General features: G+C 39.8%; 1 long non-coding RNA gene across 1 annotated transcript in view; it reads left to right on the forward strand.

Annotated features, from left to right (window-relative positions):
* The window catches only part of LOC139357852 (uncharacterized), a 136,317-nt gene extending 121,600 nt beyond the window's left edge, over positions 1-14,717 (forward strand). Inside the window, exon 3 of the long non-coding RNA XR_011611738.1 lies at positions 14,632-14,717. This is a non-coding gene — a long non-coding RNA (uncharacterized lncRNA). The remainder of the gene's footprint in view (positions 1-14,631) is intronic.
* Positions 14,718-17,824: the final 3,107 nt, after the last annotated feature.

Here is a 17,824-nt window from a genome sequence, read left to right on the forward strand (position 1 = left end):
CTTAACACTTCTGAATTCAATATGCTCCCACGGCTTTTGTCTCTTGGATCTGCCTGTTTGGTGTCTGGTCCTTCTTGACTGTTCTGTTGTAGCCAATCTCTGTCCTTTCTCCTTGATTCTCCTTAACAAGGAGTTTGGCTTTTTTACCCCACTTCATCTACCCAAGTGTATCAGTCCGTTCTTGCACTGCTGTGTAGAAATACCTGAGATTGGGTAATGAATAAAGAAAAGAGATTTAATTGACTCATGGTTCCACAGGCTGTATGGCTTCTGGGGAGGCCTTAAGAAACTTTCAATCATGATAGAAGGTGAAGGGAAAGCATGCATGTCCTACATGGCTGGAGCAGGACAGGGAAGACAGAAAGTGGGGAGGTGCCACACACTTTATTTATTTATTTATTTATTTTTATTATACTTTAAGTTCTAGGGTACATGTGCATAACGTGCAGGTTTGTTACATATGTATACTTGTGCCATGTTGGTGTGCTGCACCCATCAACTCGTCAGCACCCATCAACTCGTCATTTACATCAGGTATAACTCCCAGTGCAATCCCTCCCCCTTCCCCCCTCCCCATAATAGGCCGGGGTGTGTGATGTTCCCCTTCCCGAGTCCAAGTGATCTCATTGTTCAGTTCCCACCTATGAGTGAGAACATGCGGTGTTTGGTTTTCTGTTCTTGCGATAGTTTGCTGAAAATGATGGTTTCCAGCTGCATCCATGTCCTTACAAAGGACACAAACTCATCCTTTTTTATGGCTGCATAGTATTCCATGGTGTCTATGTGCCACATTTTCCTAATCCAGTCTGTCACTGATGGACATTTGGGTTGATTCCAAGTCTTTGCTATTGTGAATAGTGCTGCAATGAACATACATGTGCATGTGTGTTTATAGCAGCATGATTTATAATCCTTTGGGTATATACCCAGTAATGGGATGGCTGGGTCATATGGTACTTCTAGTTCTAGATCCTTGAGGAACCGCCATACTGTTTTCCATAATGGTTGAACTAGTTTACAACCCCACCAATAGTGTAAAAGTGTTCCTATTTCTCCACATCCTCTCCAGCACCTGTTGTTTCCTGACTTTTTAATGATTCCCATTCTAACTGGTGTGAGATGGTATCTCATTGTGGTTTTGATTTGCATTTCTCTGATGGCCAGTGATGACGAGCATTTTTTCATGTGTCTGTTGGCTGTATGTATGTCTTCTTTTGAGAAATGTCTGTTCATATCCTTTGCCCACTTTTTGATGGGGTTGTTTGTTTTTTTCTTGTAAATTTGTTTGAGATCTTTGTAGGTTCTGGATATTAGCCCTTTGTCAGAGGAGTAGATTGCAAAAATTTTCTCCCATTCTGTAGGTTGCCTGTTCACTCTGATGGTAGTTTTTTTTTGCTGTGCAGAAGCTCTTTAGTTTAATTAGATCCCATTTCTCAATTTTGGCTTTTGTTGCCGTTGCTTTTGGTGTTTTAGACATGAAGTCCTTGCCCATGCCTATGTCCTGAATGGTATTACCTAGGTTTTCTTCTAGGGTTGTTATAGTATTAGGTCTGAAATTTAAGTCTCTAATCCATCTTGAATTAATTTTTGTATAAGGAGTAAGGAAAGGATCCAGTTTCAGCTTTCTACTTATGGCTAGCCAATTTTCCCAGCACCATTTATTAAATAGGGAATCCTTTCCTCATTTCTTGTTTTTCTCAGGTTTGTCAAAGATGAGATGGCTGTAGATGTGTGGTATTATTTCTCAGGACTCTGTTCCGTTCCATTGGTCTATATCTCTGTTTCGGTACCAGTAGCATGCTGTTTTGGTTACTGTAGCCTTGTAGTATAGTTTGAAGTCAGGTAGCGTGATGCCTCCAGCTTTGTTCTTTTTGCTTAGGATTGTCTTGGCAATGCGGGCTCTTTTTTGGTTCCATATGAACTTTAAAGCAGTTTTTTTCCAATTCTGTGAAGAAAGTCATTGGTAGCTTGATGGGGATGGCATTGAATCTATAAATTACCTTGAGCAGTATGGCCATTCTCACGATATTGATTCTTCCTATCCATGATCATGGCATGTTCTTCTATTTGTTTGTGTCCTTTTTTTTTTTTTTTGAGACGGAGTCTCACGCTGTTGCCCAGGCTGGAGTGCAGTGGCGCGATCTCGGCTCACTGCAAGCTCCGCCTCCTGGGTTCACGCCATTCTCCTGCCTCAGCCTCCTGAGTAGCTATGACTACAGGCGCCCGCCACCGCGTCCGGCTAATTTTTTGTATTTTTAGTAGAGATGGGATTTCACTGTGGTCTCGATCTCCTGACCTTGTGATCCGCCCGCCTCGGCCTCCCAAAGTGCTGGGATTACAGGCTTGAGCCACCGCGCCTGGCCTGTTTGTGTCCTCTTTTATTTCACTGAGCAGTGGTTTGTAGTTCTCCTTGAAGAGGTCCTTCACTTCCCTTGTAAGTTGGATTCCTAGGTATTTTATTCTTTTTGAAGCAATTGTGAATGGAAGTTCATTCATGATTTGGCTCCCTATTTGTCTGTTACTGGTGTATAAGAATGCTTGTGATTTTTGCACATTAATTTTGTATCCTGAGCCTTTGCTGAAGTTGCTTATCAGCTTAAGGAGATTTTGGGCTGAGATGATGGGGTTTTCTAAATATAAAATCATGTCATCTGCAAACAGGGACAATTTGACTTCTTCTTTTCCTAACTGAATACCCTTGATTTCTTTCTCTTGCCTGATTGCCCTAGCCAGAACTTCCAACACTATGTTGAATAGGAGTGGTGAGAGAGGGCATCCCTGTCTTGTGCCAGTTTTCAAAGGGAATGCTTTCAGTTTTTGCCCATTCAGTATGATATTGGCTGTGGGTTTGTCATAAATAGCTCTTATTATTTTGAGATACGTTCCATCAATGCGGAATTTATTGAGAGTTTTTAGCATGAAGGGCTGTTGAATTTTGTCAAAGGCCTTTTCTGCATCTATTGAGTTAATCATGTGGTTTTTGTCTTTGGTTCTGTTTATATGCTGGATTACATTTAATGATTTACGTATGTTGAACCAGCCTTGCATCACAGGGATGAAGCCCACTTGATCATGGTGGATAAGCTTTTTGATGTGCTGCTGGATTCGGTTTGCCAGTATTTTATTGAGGATTTTTGCATCAATGTTCATCAGGGATATTGGTCTAAAATTCTCTTTTTTAATTGTGTCTCTGCCAGGCTTTGGTATCAGGATGATGTTGGCCTCATGAAATGAGTTAGGGAGGATTCCCTCTTTTTCTATTGATTGGAATAGTTTCAGAAGGAATGGTACCAGCTCCTCCTTGTAACTCTTGTAGAATTCGGCTGTGAATCCATCTGGTCCTGGACTTTTTTTGGTTGGTAGGCTATTAATTATTGCCTCAATTTCAGAGCCTGCTATTGGTCTATTCAGGGGTTCCACTTCTTCCTGGTTTAGTCTTGGGAGAGTGTAAGTGTCCAGGAAATTATCCATTTCTTCTAGATTTTCCAGTTTATTTGCGTAGAGGTGTTTATAGTATTCTCTGATGGTAGTTTGTATTTCTGTGGGGTCAGTGGTGATATCCCCTTTATCATTTTTTATTGCATCTATTTGATTCTTCTCTCTTTTCTTCTTTATTAGTCTTGCTAGCAGTCTATCAATTTTGTTGATCTTTTCAAAAAACCAACTCCTGGATTCATTGATTTTTTGGAGGGTTTTTTGTATCTCTATCTCCTTCAGTTCTGCTCTGATCTTAGTTATTTCTTGCCTTCTGCTAGCTTTTGAATGTGTTTGTTATTGCTTCTCTAGTTCTTTTAATTGTGATGTTAGAGTGTCAATTTTAGATCTTTCCAGCTTTCTCTTGTGGGCATTTAGTGCTATAAATTTCCCTCTACAGACTGCTTTAAATGTGTCTCAGAGATTGTGGTATGTTGTATCTTTGTTCTCATTGGTTTCAAATAACATCTTTATTTCTGCCTTCATTTCGTTATTTACCCAGTAGTCACTCAGGAGCAGGTTGTTCAGTTTCCATGTAGTTGAGTGGTTTTGACTGAGTTTCTTAGTCCTGAGTTCTAGTTTGATTGCACTGTGGTCTGAGAGACAGTTTGTTATAATTTCTGTTCTTATACATTTGCTGAGGAGTGCTTTACTTCCGATTATGTGGTCAATTTTGGAATAAGTGCGATGTGGTGCTGAGAAGAGTGTATATTCTGTTGATTTGGGGTGGAGAGTTCTGTAGATGTCTATTAGGTCCGCTTGGTGCAGAGATGAGCTCAATTCCTGGATATCCTTGTTAACCTTCTGTCTCGTTGATCTGTCTTATGTTGACAGTGGGGTGTTGAAGTCTCCCATTATTATTGTGTGGCAGTCTAAGTCTCTTTGTAAGTCTCTAAGGACTTGCTTTATGAATCTGGGTGCTCCTGTATTGGGCGCATATATATTTAGGATAGTTAGCTCTTCCTGTTGAATTGATCCCTTTACCATTATGTAATGGCCTTCTTTGTTTCTTTTGATCTTTGATGGTTTAAAGTCTGTTTTATCAGAGACTAGTATTGCAACCCCTGCTTATTTTTGTTCTCCATTTGCTTGGTAGATCTTCCTCCATCCCTTTATTTTGAGCCTATGTATGTCTCTGCATGTGAGATGGGTCTCCTGAATACAGCAGACTGATGAGTCTTGACTCTTTATCCAGTTTGCCAGTCTATGTCTTTTAATTGGACCATTTAGTCCATTTACATTTTTTAAGGTTAATATTGTTTATGTGTGCACTTGATCCTGTCATTATGATATTAACTGGTTATTTTGCTCGTTAGTTGATGCAGTTTCTTCCTAGCATTGATGGTCTTTACATTTTGGCATGTTTTTGCAATGGCTGGTACCGGTTGTTCCTTTCTATGTTTAGTGCATCCTTCAGGGTCTCTTGTAAGGCCTGCCTGGTGGTGACAAAATCTCTAAGCATTGCTTATCTGTAAAGGATTTTATTTCTCCCTTACTTATGAAACTTAGTTTGGCTGGATATGAAATTCTGGCTTGAAAGTTCTTTTCTTTAATAATGTTGAATATTGGCCCCCACTCTCTTTTGGCTTGTAGAGTTTCTGCCAAGAGATCTGCTGTTAGTCTGATGGGCTTCCCTTTATGGGTAACCCGACCTTTCTCTCTGGCTGCCCTTAACAGTTTTTCCTTCATTTCAACTTTGGTGAATCTGACAATCATGTATCTTCGAGTTGCTCCTTCTCGAGGAGTATCTTTGTGGCGTTCTCTGTATTTCCTGAATTTGAATGTTGGCCTGCCTTACTAGGTTGTGGAAGTTCTCCTGGATGATATCCTGAAGAGTGTTTTCCAGCTTGGTTCCATTTTCCCCCTCACTTTCAGGCACCCCAATCAGACGGAGATTTGGTCTTTTCACATAATCCCATACTTCTTGAAGGCTTTGTTCATTTCTTTCTCCTCTTTTTTCTTTAGACTTCTCGTCTCGCTTCATTTCATTCATTTGATCCTCAATCGCTGATACTCTTTCTTCCAGTTGATTGAGTCGGTTACTGAAGCTTGTGCATTTGTCATGTATTTCTCGTGTCATGGTTTTTATCTCTGTCAGTTCGTTTATGGCCTTCTCTGCATTAATTATTCTAGTTATCCATTTTTCCATTCTTCTTTCAAGATTTTTAGTTTCTTTGCGCTGGGTACGTAATTCCTCCTTTAGCTCTGAGAAGATTGATGGACTGAAGCCTTCTTCTCTCATCTCGTCAATGTCATTCTCCATCCAGCTTTGATCTGTTGCTGGCGATGAGCTGCGTTCCTTTGGAGGGGGAGATGCACTCTTATTTTTTGAATTTCCAGTATTTTCTGCCCTGCTTTTCCCCCATGTTTGTGGTTTTATCTGCCTCTGGTCTTTGATGATGGTGACGTACTGATGGGGTTTTGGTGTGGGTGTCCTTCCTGTTTGTTAGTTTTCCTTCTAACAGTCAGGACCCTCAGCTGTAGGTCTGTTGGAGATTGCTTGAGGTCCACTCCAGACCCTATTTGCTTGGGTATCAGCAACAGAGGCTGCAGAAGATAGAATATTCCTGAACAGCGAGTGTTCCTGTCTGGTTCTTGCTTTGGAAACTTCGTCTCAGGGGTGTACCCCACCGTGTGAGGTGTGGGGTGTCCGTCTGCCCCTAGTCGGGGATGTCTCCCAGTTAGGCTACTCAGGGGTCCAGGACCCGCTTCAGCAGGCAGTCTGTCCATTCTCAGATCTCAACCTCCATGTTGGGAGATCCACTGCTCTCTTCAAAGCTGTCAGACAGGGTCGTTTGTGTCTGCAGAGGTTTCTGCTGCTTTTTTTTTTGTTTAGCTGTGCCCTGTCCCCAGAGGTGGAGTCTACAGAGACAGCAGGCGTCCTTGAGCTACTGTGGGCTCCACCCAGTTCGAGCTTCCCAGCGGCTTTGTTTACCTACTTAAGCCTCAGGAATGGCGGGTGCCCCTCCCCCAGCCTCGCTGCTGCCTTGCCCTTAGATCGCAGACTGCTGTGCTAGCAATGAGGGAGGCTCCGTGGGCGTGGGATCCTCCTGGTCAGGTGTAGGATATAATCTCCTGGTGTGCTGTTTGCTAAGACCGTTGGTAAAGTGCAGTATTGGGGTGGGAGTTACCCTATTTTCCAGGTGTTGTGTGTCTCAGTTCTCCTGGCTAGGAAAAGGGATTCCCTTCCCCCTTGTGCTTCCCAGGTGAGGCGATGCCTCGCCCTGCTTCAGCTCTCGCTGGTCGGGCTGCAGCAGCTGACCAGCACTGATTGTCCGGCACTCCCTAGTGAGATGAACCCGGTACCTCAGTTGAAAATGCAGAAATCACCCGTCTTCTCTGTTGCTTGCGCTGGGAGCTGGAGACTGGAGCTGTTCCTATTCGGCCATCTTGCTCCGCCCCTGTCTGCCACACACTTTTAAACAACTAAATCTTGAAATAACTCACTCTTATGACAACACCAAGGGAGATGGTGTTAAACTAAGAGAAACTACCCCCATGATCCAATCACCTCCCACCAGGCCCACCTCCAACATTGGGAATTACAATTTAACATGAGATTTGGGTGGGGACACAGATCCAAAACGTATCACCAAGCCTGACCCTCTGGCCTGAGTTCTGTTTTTCACTTTGCCCTCTCTGCCAGGTCAGAATTGATGGATCTGTCCATGGACTCCATGTATGATACTATGATGTTAAAGTCCTCAGTTAATGGGACTGGTGGAATCTATACTACAACAGTACTGAACAAGCACTCATATGGAAGATTCTGGTGTGGAAGATTTGGGACTGAACCTCCAATTTAGTTTAATGCCCATTTTGCCTGGGAAGCATACATATGACAAGGCTGTGGCTTCCTTGAATTTCTTTGACTTTTTTTAAAAAGAACTTTTAAATCTGATCTGAAATTTACTGCAAAAAAGTTTCTGACATAGGAAAGTACATCGGGGAATATACTGTTCCTTTAATCCTACCTCAGAAATATAATCTTACCTCATTACCTTTAATGGCAAAAACTGCAATTACTTTGCACCAACCTAATAACTACAGTTAACATTTGGTTGTGTGCTCTTCTTTTTTTAAAAATTAAATTATTATTTTTAATTAACACATAATACTTGTACATATTTATGGGGTACAGAGTGATATTTTCATATATGTGTACAATGTGTAATGAGTAAATCAAGCTAATTAGCATATAAAACACCTCAAACATTTATCATTTCTTTGTGTTGGGAACATTCAAAATCTTTTCTTTTAGCTGTCTTCTTTACATATATATTTATGTAATTGAGATAGTACTTCCTGCTATTTTCCACTTAACACTATATTGTAAACGTTCCCCACTCTAAAAAATCTCTTTATAAATATGATTTTAATCACTGTGTAATATTCTACGTAGGGGTGTACCATAATTTTAACTTAGCCGTTTCTCATTATTGTACATTTAAACTGTTTTTGTTTATTTGGTCATTAGAAATAACACTAAGGAAATGATATTTGTGCATACTTTTTTCTTATAAATTAAAAACCCAGTTGTAATTACCCCTCCCCTCCCCCTTTTTTAAGGATAAAAGATTAGTTGTCTTTGTTCCTGCCATCCTTAGACATGAAGTAAACAACTAGTCTAAGATAGCAGACAACTAAATATCTACTAAGTGAACATATAGTATTGGAAAGGTGATTTGCCTCCATTAAAAATGAATATATCCAAGTGTAGAACTCTATAGTTACTTTTGTAAAGAAAAGAGCTATAGGAATAAGGAGAAATAAGTGAATGTAAACATAAATCTGAAAGGTAGAAAACTGTTCTCTGTCCCCATGGAACACTTCCATGACCAGAATAAAAAGAATATGCTCATTTTCTAGCTTGCCCATTGAGGCAGAGACTGCTAACTAGTGACCAAACCTGTTTGCTCTTCTTCCTGGACAGATAGCCAGACTCTGTTTCCCAGCCTTCCTTGCAGCCAAAGGAGGAAGAGCAGAGTGATGTAAACAGCTTCCATACCTTCCCCCTAACAAGTTCTCAGATTCTATCCTTCATGCTTTTTCCCACCCACCTCCTGATGTAGGATGAGCACAGTGACCTTGGAAGTCAGCTGTTGAAGGCGATAGAGCCCCAACATGGGAGAAGCTCAGATGGATCCATGAAACTCTACTTGGAAACAATTGCCTGCCTATCAGATTATGGGAGCCAGAAACCTCTACTCATTCTCAGCATGTTCCTCTGCCTCACTTTCCGCATCCAATCTATTGTTAAGTCCTAGTTTTCATCTCCTGTATACAGTATAATCTGTTCACTTCTCATGCTCTCTAGCAACACTCCTGCCCAAGTTAACATGTCATCTTTCCCCTGGCTGCTGAAATAGCTTTCTAGCCTGCATCCATCTGAGCCTGCTTCCAACCTATCTCCAGGCTAAAGGGAATTTTTCCAAAGTGTGAATCTGATTGTTGCTTACCTGCTTAAAATATTTAAATACATTCCCATTGATATAAGAGTGAAGACACAACTTCTTCAATGGTATCTACTTATCTCTCCAGCCTTATCTGTGGCTCCAGCTACACTGGTATTTTGGTTGATTGGACTGGGTCCCAGAAAATGTTCCCTCCCTCCAAAGGGTGTTTGCATGAGCAGATCCCTTTCTGAATATTTTTCCCTACCTATTTTATGTAGTTAACGCCTATTCATCTTTAAGATATCAGTTCAAGAGACACTTTTCCAGGGAGGCATAAGTAGGTCATTTGAGTTTCTCCTTATAGTCTCCTGTAGCACCTCATTCCTTTTTTTGTAGCACCTGTCACAGTTGGAATGTGCAAAGTATATTTACATGTAATTTCAAAAATTATATTTGTCTGTGGGATTATTTGATTGATTTTGTTTCTCCAATAAACTGTTTATTCCTTAAAAGTAGCTATGATGTTTAAACAGCCATTGTATCCATGTTTGTAGAAAGAATGAACTATGAAGAGGAGTAAGGAAAGAGAGAAAAAAGATTAGGGAAATAAACTGATGGATCTCCGGAGTGAGATTTTTCACCACATGATTCATTATTAGGAATCAGGATCTTGGTTGAGTGCTTGGAACAACAAGGTTTACGAGGCTTCTTGACATGTTTCTTGTTGTGTTTTGCTTCCTTGCCTTTGTGCATAAATTCCTTTCTGCTGAAACACCCTTTTCTTACTTGAAGAAACTCTCTTCTACCTTTAAGATCAGCACAGTCGTGCTTTCACTGACCTGCTCTGATCAGAGTTAACTGCCCTCAGCTATGCTCCCCTAAGAATATATTCAGTCTTTGGAGAAAGATGGATCTTGTTTCCAGTCTTGGTTCTGCCCCTGCTTGAAATTTGGGCCTAAACAAATCACTGAATCCGTTTCTTCACCAGTAAAATGAAACTAATAATCCCTTCTTCATAGGGTGAATGTGAGGAGTCAGATAATGGTTTGAAAGCAGCTTATGAATAATAGATGCTCGAGAAATAGTGACTTAAAAAAAATTGAACCCCCAAAATTGTTTATTTTCCCCACCACATTGTAAGTTTTTTGAGGTCGGAGACCATGCCATTTTTATCTTTGTTTCCTTAGTATTTAACACAGTGCCTGGCACATGGCAGATGCCCAGTGAAATGTTTATTGAAGTGAATGACACTAGAATTATAAGGCAAGATCCAGGAGCTGGGGTATGATCAGGGGTTTAGACAGTCACAGATTGACCTCTTTGAGGTGCTTGCCTTTTTTTAATGGCTGGTTAATAGATCTTAAAGGGAAATCAAGGATAATCACTGCTGAGACAAGCAGGGTAACAGAATGTTGAAGCACTGTGAGAAAAACTCATCTGTGGAGACCAAGGGTTGAAATACATTTTTCAACTCTTGAACTTGAGTCAGACATCAGTAACTCTTAAATCTACAATTGCTATTAACAAGAGTAAATGATGCTATAGGCAGTGGGGAAAGTTTGAAATAAAGGGCCACTTCGTGTACCTGCAATATGTACCTTTTTTCTGCCTCGTCGAATATTGTAAGGCCCAGAATATATGTCCTTTTTAATTTGCACAAAAGCACCATTTAAGCTAGTGGCAGAACTGCTTTGTGCTCTTATTCCAGGGATATATCCAGGTTTTGAATGAAGCTTATATGTATTTGAAGGCTCACTTTAGAGGAAAAAAATATAAAATTGTAAGTACAAAATTAGACACGAAAGTACATTTTTATTTAGAATGACATAAGAAATTATAAATTATAAATTTTAAAAGCTGACAAATACAGCAAAAATCTCAAAGTCTGGGAAAATAACTTTTTTTGTTAATTAGCTGCCTAACACTCTTTTGTAATACTTTTTTTCCCTACATTTTTTGATGCATATTCTGGTTGCCAATAAATGCAATTTTGTATTATTTTCTACAGAAAGAACAGTAAAATAATCCAGGTTTTCCTCTAGCATGGTTAAGATTTTTTTTTAATTGGTAGTTTATAAAAGTTTCTTTGACTTCACAAGTCATTATTACAATATCATGTAAATTTTTAATATTGCTCTTAGATTTGGGAAACCTCTATCGGGTTTCTGTCATATCAGATCTATACGAGTTCAGATCACTCCAAGTGTTCTTGTTCAGGGACTAATCTTAAATATCCTTTGAAATGGTCTCACTCATTAGCCAGTGAGTTGTTGATGTCCTGTTGTGGTGTATAATTACCAGTTTTCTGTTACCTTCACTGATATTAGTGTTCTAGATCGAAGTAGCAGGACATTTATGTTCTTCCCCAGTGTGTTCATATGATTCACAGTCCTCTCCATTAACTTATCAATCAACTCAAGAGTCTATTTATTAATTCCATTTGAAATTTATTTCTTCTTCTCAAAAATGATCACTTTTGGTATTATCTTAATATCTTTTTGGTTACAAGTCACTTTTTATTTTCAGAATAATTTCTGGTGAGTTCCTAGAGAAATATATGAAAATATTTTCATGGTATGGTGCATTATAATTTTATATGCTGCATAGTTAGGTATATTCATGACTAGGCATTGATTAAAAACCACATCTTCTGCTTATTATTTTACATGTCTGGTGAATGGAAAAATTTTCCTTAATTTATAGCTCTGCATATTTCAAAACTTGTTTATCCTCTGCTGTTTACATCCATTGTTGGATGCTGTAGAATGTTATAGTGTGATGGGACTCCTGGCCCTGAACTTTTGGGCATGCTATCAGCTATGGTCAACACAAAGGGTGGTGGGAATATTTCTAGAATATTCCTACCCCAGACAGGAGCTCAAATTAACCATACATAGAAATGAATGTTAACTATATAAATATAGCCTACTAAATCCAAACTAAATGTACTCTCCTAACTCAACTTTCCCAGGCTGGATCCCAAACATACTTTTGACTCACTTCAGAGCCACGCGACATGTGAAGTGTGATGTGGGCAGCCCAAGATGAAAGAGCAATTCTAACCAATTCGGCTAAAATGTATTATACAAATTTTACAAAAATATATGACTATGTGAACATAGGGTCCCTTTCAGGACCTTGGAAGGGGCTGGTGCAAGGGAGGAGCCTTGAAGCTTTAGCTTCATTAGCTTCCCTGAAGATTCACTTTTGAAGGACTACTCATTCTATTTAGTACTGTGCAATTGGACTTGTGATGAGCTCTAGAATCAGATATGCTCAACAACACCACTTTGCATAGTATTATATGTGTCCTTGAATCTAATTCGGTATCATGTGTCTCGGACATGGTTAGTGCCTGAGTAGAAGAAGAGAATGAGAGAGGAAAAGGAAGTAAAGATGGAAGAATGAACAGAAAAAGGTCAAGGAAGAGATTTATGTGATATGAAGCCATCAAGCCATTAAGTAACAGAAGCTCCATTTGTCAGAATCATCAAGCATTGCACTGGCCTCAATTAGTGAATGTTAATGTCTGCCCCAGATCTCCCTAGCCACATGAGTTTGCTGCATGGTGCAGTAGAAGTTTCTAGTTTGCCAACAGCATCCCCTGTCAAACCCCTGTCTTTTTTACCCTCTGCCTGAGGGCCTTCTCCAGTATGAGGAAGCACACCCTCCTGCATGCAGTGTGTATGGGAAACACTTACCACAGGGATGGGAGTTGGTGGATAAATGCTCCAGCCCATGTGGCCTCTAGTGGAATGTTTCTCAGGTGAGTTCCATATGGTTTGTCAGAGGAATTGAGCTACAGTTGCTCATGGAGATGATCCACTTATTTACTCACTAATTCATTGGCATCTTTCCCTTCCCTGGGTCACTTTCCCCAACCTCTCAACCTACCAGAACTCAGTTTTTATGTCAGAACTCAGTTTTTATGTCAGAATCTGCATTTGGGGCAACACAAACCAAGACACCTTGTTTAAGTCATATGCAAGTAATTTACCACTTAAAGAAACATAATCTAAATATTAAAATACAAAAACATAAAATGGAGTTTTTAAAGGAAATAAACAGTTTGGAGATACTCAAATAACTCAACAAAATCATTTGTTTGTGTTATATGCGTCTGTTTAAATATCATGCTGAGATTTTGCAGAAACTAGTTTCTATGGGAAGATAAAAAAGAACTGAATTATTGCATTCAGGTCTTTAAAATTCTCTTGCATTTATATTCCAACTCTGGCTTATTAAAGGGGTCTGTGCTCCGTTAACATACACATGCGCTTACTATATAAACAGCTTAACTAGACATCTGCGTTGACTGCATATAAGAGGCAGTTAACTTTTTGCCTTGTTTCTGTTCAACGATCTTGATATTTTAGTCTGCTGGCCAGATGAAACAAGACTGGTTTTTTGGTACCAGATGTGTCACAATTTGGGTTTGAATTTTGCAGGTGCTCCCCCCAGCTGGGAAGATGGAAGCTTGCCATCTTTCAGAGATGATGATTTGGGATAGAAATATAACTGTGTTAAAAATAATTCGACATATTAACAGAGGGCCTTGTCCCTTGTGGGCTGCTTATGCATAACATATGAGCAGACCAGCAGCTGTTCTAGATTTTAAAAGGAGAGAAAGTTAGAAGCATACATAGCTATTCAAAACACAAGCAACTGCTTGAAGTCATGGAAACAAGATTCAACAATAAACTTTTATTTGTGAAACTTCCCCAAAAATAATAATCCCACTGGGCTGTGTTCAGGTGGCCTTGGGGTATTGAACAATCTTTCCATTTCTATCATTTGAATTCACTAAAGCATCTCCCTTGTAAATGAAGAGTGGTAGAAATTACTACATGTATTAGATATGGGGATTGGTTTCTAGCTGATTTCTATTCTTCAATACTTATATTTTTACATTATGATTAAAAAATACCTATGTGTTTTTGCCATTTTCACATGTGAAAGAACCGAAAGCCCCATTGAGGACTGAGTTGTTAATAGTGTGGTATCTTGTCTTCCTGTAGGCCTCTAAAACAGAAGCCATTGGGTGATGATGTTCCTTGTACATATTTGCACCTTCGAAAATCACCTAATAAATGTTAACCAGTGTCAAGGAATGGCAATGTTCTTTATATTAACCCTTGACCTTATAATAATCCTTACAGCAGGAAGGACACTGTATGCTTTTTTGTCCAGCTCCTGGACCAGGGGAGTGTTAGACTCATTCTATCTTCACCACTGTATTAGGCTGTTGTTGCATTGCTATAAATAAATACTTGAACTGGGTAATTTATAAAGAAAAGAGCTTTAATTGGTTCATGATTCTGCAGGCTGTACAGGTAACGTGATACCACCATCACCATCTGATGAGGCCCTCTGAAAGCTTACAATCATGGTGGAAAGTGAAGCAGGTATATCACATGGCCAGAGCAGGAGCAAAGGACAGGAGGAGAAGCCAGACTCCTTTAAATAATCAGCTCTCATGTGAACATGTTACTGCAGGGAGGGCACCAAGCCAGTTATGAGGGATCCACCCCATGACCCAAACACTTCCCACCAGGCCCCCACCTCCAACATTGGAGGTCACATTGCAACATCAGATTTGGAGGGGAGAAACATCCAAACCATATCAATCACTATTGCTCTCAAAGCTCCCCATTATTAGTAGAGATCCATTTGGATCTCTACTAATAGCCTCTTTTCTTCTGGAAACTGCTGTCCTCTCAAGTATAGTGAGGTGTACATGACTGGTGTTTGTGCATTTCAGTTTCCAGAATTCAGGAGTATTTTGGGTAACACGATTACTTCTGCCTCTCTGGAGTTAAAGAGAACAATAAGCTACAGTTCAAGAAAGTAAGTAAGAATCAGGTTGGTGGTATCTATGTTATTTCCATCCGATTGCATGTGAAAGCAGTGATGAAAAAAAGTCATGCAACCAGCAAGGCTGGCCCATGATGTGGAGTGAACACTGTTCAAGAAGGGGTTTAAAAGGAAAGACATTGATCGTTGGTGTTGAAATTTGGAGTATGACCAATGAAAAGAGCTCTAATCTAAGTCATAAGAACTGCATTCTAGGCATAGCACTCTTGCTCAACAAACTGTGATGTTGTGAAAGTCTTAAAAATAAGAGATTTTTACAGGATGGTACCTAAGTTCTAGAATCCTATTATTATTAAAAATAAGGGAATGAAATAGGAGATATTTTATGTTTGGAGGAGATGGAGATTGCCAGTTGTTAAAGAAACTAGTTAAGAGGGAAATTTGGCAGCTGAAGGGAAATTACTCTCTTTTTGAGAGCTTAACAAGCAAGAGGTCTTTCCTAACCACTGTCAAAAAACAACTGTGTCCAGTCAGAGAGCATGGAAGTCTCAGAGCCCAGGCCACAGGTATTAGAACAGTGAAGTGTTGGAAACATCTACGTCAGTCCTCATTACTGAGGCTCACTGAGTAAAAACATTCCCTGAAAGCATGTTTGGAAGTGTGGGAACTCATGACTAGCCATTTTTTCCACTGGTGAAATAAGGTAAAATGACTTCCAATTTAACATGAGTAATCAGATTGCAATTAGTTTCAGTGGAAAGGAGCAAAAACATGCATAAGAATGAATACTAACAGTAATTGTTGTTTGAATTGCAATTTAAAAAACATAGTTAAATTGGATTATTATGTCCTCAGCGTTAATAATGAGCCCATAAAGTGAAGATATGTTTTTTTGGGTGGGCACTATTCATTTTTTTATTCCACCAATGACTAATGCCTTCCAATAGTCATTGCGTACAAAGAAGACTCAGATGCTTTCAAAGATTTGGCAAATACAGCTTCTTTCAATGGTGCATTCCTGGGATATATATATATATGTATAATTATTTTTCCTGAGACAGGGTGTTGTTCTGTTGCCCAGGCTGGAGTGCAGTGGTGCACTCACAGCTCACTGCAACCTCTGCCTCCTGGGCTTAAGCCATCCACCCACCTCAGCCTCCCAAGTAGCTAGGACTACAGGAACATGCCACCAAACCTTGGTAATATTTGTATGTTTTTGTAGAGATGGAGTTTCACTATGTTGTCCATGCTGGTCTCGAACTCCTGGCTCAAGTGATCCACCTGCATCGGTCTCCCAAAGTGATAGGATTACAGGTGGAAGCCACCACACCTGGTTTTCAAAGCTGGAAGAACATGTTGTTTCAATATCCCACTTTTATAGATGAAACCAAGGTACTGAGAAGGTAAGTGACTTCCCCAAGACTAAATAGACTCTTGGTTCTTCTATACCATCGCACTATTAGACATTGGAAGGAATTACTTTAGGATTTTCTCAATAAATGCTGAGAAAAATTACAATAATAAATGACAATAAATTATTTCCATAATTTTCATCTATGGGAGCAGGCTTAAACCAGTGATTTTCATGGAGGGAAGGAAAGAATCATGTGTAGTTTGAAAACAGCAGAATTTTGTCTTACTGCTTTGATTTGTTTTTAGACATGATATTTATTTTCGATTTCAAAGTAAGAGAGGATGAGATATTTACATTTACTGAGGATGACTGCACCTGTAAAGGAACTCATGTGTTAGCTTCTCAAAGCTTTTTCTAGGTTTTTGCTTCCATGAATTAAAAAAAGTTTTTTTTTTAACTTGCTATTCTTTTTAGTCAAAAGTCAAACTAAAAGTGGGTGAATTTAGGCTGTGAAACTAGTGGGTGAATAGTCTAGGAAACAGTTTCTTTTCGACACCCCAAATTGAAAAGGAATAATCACAGGTATAAACAGCTTATCAGCTGATGTTCATCAACTGATGAATAAACAAAATGTGACAGATCTATGTAATGGAATATAATTCAGTTGGAAACAGAAATGAAGTACTGACACATGCTATAACATGGCTAAACCTTGAAAACATGCTGAGTGAAAGAAGCCAGACACAAAAGGCCACATATTATTGTATGAACTTATTTACATAAAACATCCAGAATAGGCAAATCCATAGAAAGTAGATTAATGTTAACTCCCAGAGGGGCTTATGGGAAGGGGAAATGGGCATGACTGTTAATAGGTATGGGATTTATTTTTGAGTGATGAAATGTTATGGAACTAGATCAGTGGTCCCCAGCTTTTGGCACCAGGTTTGGTGGAAGACAATTTCTCCATGGGTGGGGATAGTGGGGGGTGAGGGTGGGGAGGGGTGGGGGATGGTTTTGGGATGAAACTGTACCACCTCAGACCTCAGATTACCAGGTATTAGATTCTCATAAGAAGCACACAACCTAGATCCCTTGCATGCATGATAGGGTTCATGCTCCTATGAGAATCTAATGCTGGGATGATCTGCCAGGAGGCAGAGCTCAGGTGGTAATGCTCGCCCACTGCTCACCTCCTGCTGTGCGGCCCGGTTCCTAACAGGCCATGGACAGGTACCAGTCTGCAGTCCGGTTGTTGGAGGAGTGGTTGGGGACCCCTGAACCAGATAGTGATGATATTTGCACAAAACTCTGAGTGTACTCCATGCCACTGAACTGTACACTTTAAAATGACTAAAATGGTAAATTTTACCACAACAAAACAAAGAAATTGCCTCAGTGAAACTTCAGTATCAACCCTTTCCATGTGTCTGTGATTTGTGGGTAGGACTAGGCTTTGGGATAAAAGGGCAAACATCTTGTCTGCAGTTAATGGCTTCCGTAGGCCCAGAATATACATATATATATTTGGAGGTAGAAATTGAGGGCCAGAGCTTAGCATAAACATTTCAGAGATTCCTGTTTCTTCTACAATTCCCTCGGGAGCTATAGACAAGACCGGTCGTCTTGTTTAAGAGGGAAAAATGTGTTGGAAGAAGGTCTTAGGCTTTTTTTCTTTAACTGTTGCTATTCCCAGCTCTCACTTGAGAACTGTTTTTGTATGTAGGAAAATCACTAGACTGATTAAAAATGGAAACATTTAGATCAAGCTGTAATTTATCTTGAC

The sequence above is a fragment of the Macaca nemestrina genome, chromosome 13, assembly GCF_043159975.1.
Source record: "Macaca nemestrina isolate mMacNem1 chromosome 13, mMacNem.hap1, whole genome shotgun sequence".
In the NCBI taxonomy this organism is placed as follows: Eukaryota; Metazoa; Chordata; class Mammalia; order Primates; family Cercopithecidae; genus Macaca; species Macaca nemestrina.